The following is a 2,117-nucleotide window of genomic DNA, read 5'->3' as shown; positions in this document are numbered from 1 at the left end:
TTTAACAGTAAGGCATACATATATTGCATTGTGTTTTCCCCTCCCATAGTTAGATTTCTTTCTGTCACTATATATTTGACCCCTTTTACCCCATCTACTGCTCTCTTCCACCCTCCCCTCTTACTCTCCAGTAACCACTAGTCTCTTGTCCATGTCCATGAGTCTCTGTATGTTTATCCTGTTCATTTGATACTTTTAGGTTTATATCTCACATATAAGTGATATCATGTGGTTTTCAACTTTTTCTGTCTGGCTTATTTCTCTTAGCATGATTATCTCAAGGTACATCCATGTTATTGTAAATGACAATATTTCATCTCTTATGGCTGAGTAGTACTCCATTGTATATATACATTACAGCTTCTTTATCCAATCATCTATCATAGGACACTTGGGTTGCTTCCATGTCCTGGCACCATGAATAATGCTGCTATGAACATCGGCTTTTATCAGAGGGGTTTCTTGTAAATATGTTCTCCCATTCCGATGGTTGTCTCTTTACCTTGCTGATGGTTTCTATTGCTGTGCAGAAGCTTTTTAGTTTGATGTAGTCCCATTCATTTATTTTTGATTTTACTCCCTTTGCTTTTGAGGTCAAATTCATAAAATCCTCTTTAAGTCCAAGGTCCATGAGTTTAGTTCCTAGGTTTTCTTCTATGCACTTTATTAATTTAGGTTGTATATTCACGTCCTTATTTCATTTTGAGTTAATTTTGGTGTGTGGTGATAAACAGTCTAGTTTCATTTCAGACAGATTTAAACCATTATATTTTGGTTCTCAGTCCTTCATATTTATACGGAATCACACCATCAGCTTTTATGGGTCTCTAGCTTGCAGATGGTAGATCATGGAATATCTCAGCCTTCATAATCCCATAAACCAGTTTCTCAATATAAATATTCTCTCTCACTCTTACTCTTATCACTATATATCCTACTAATTCTGATTTTCTGGAGAACCTTGACTAATCCACATTGCTTACAAATACCTCAACTGTACAGTAAATGCTACCTTCTTCTCCCATCTCACTTTTTGTCACATTTCTAAAATTCTTTTACTGATTACATAATAAATATCTTACTTTGTAACTAACTACACAATGTTTCTATGTCTTTGATATTTCAAGTTTTCAGGTTCTCCTACCAGTGGATTATTTATAATCTACCAACTGCTCTTTGGGAAATTCTTACCTGATTCTTAGAGTAGATTATATTCCTTATATATTTTATTTTCTCTAGCACAATATTTCATCATATATTGTTATAACACTTTGGTTTATTTATTTTTTCTTTGTTCTCTCTCTATATATACATTGATTGTTTTTAAAAATTAATGTACTTTATTTGGGGATTAGTTTTATGTTATAGAATATTTGAATTGTAAGTACAGAGTCTCTATATAATCCCTGAAAGTCCCCCACCACGACCACAGTTTTCCCTATTGTTAACATCTGCGTTTAATGTGGTACATACTGATTGCTGGTGTTTATAAATGCAATTGATTTTTGCATGTTGATCTTGTGTCTTAGGTCCTGTTGAACTCAATTTTTAAATGTAGGAACTTTTTTGGTAGCTTCTTTGGGGTTTTATTTGTAGGTACTCAACATATGCAGATAGAGACTTTTATTTTTTTCATTCCAATTTGTATATCTTTATATTTTTTCTTGCCTTATTACAGTAAGTAAAACTTACAGTACTATGGTGAATAAGAGTGATAAGAGGGGATTGATCTTTTTTATTATTATGTAAAGTCTCTCTTTATATCCAGCAATTTTCTATGCTCAGAAGTCTATTAAATATTAATATAGTTCTGTTTTTTTAAAATTAATGTTTGCATTATATATATTTTTCCATTCTATTACTTAACACTTACCAGTATTGTTATAATTAAAGTGATTTTCTTGTGAATAGCATAAAGTCTGGTCATGTTTTATTAATCAATTCTCCAGTCTGGTTTTTATTGGTTTTTTTTTGAACATTTACATTTAATTATTGATAGATTAGTATTTAAGACTGTCATTTTGTTATTTTAGTGTTTCCACTGATTCTCATGTCTCTATTTTCTCTTTTGTTGCCCTCCAGTGAGATACTTGAACACTATTTTTAAAATTCTGTAT

This window comes from Pteropus vampyrus, unplaced genomic scaffold, assembly GCF_000151845.1.
Source record: "Pteropus vampyrus isolate Shadow unplaced genomic scaffold, Pvam_2.0 Scaffold335, whole genome shotgun sequence".
Taxonomy (NCBI): domain Eukaryota; kingdom Metazoa; phylum Chordata; class Mammalia; order Chiroptera; family Pteropodidae; genus Pteropus; species Pteropus vampyrus.
This window is presented reverse-complemented; position numbering follows the sequence as displayed.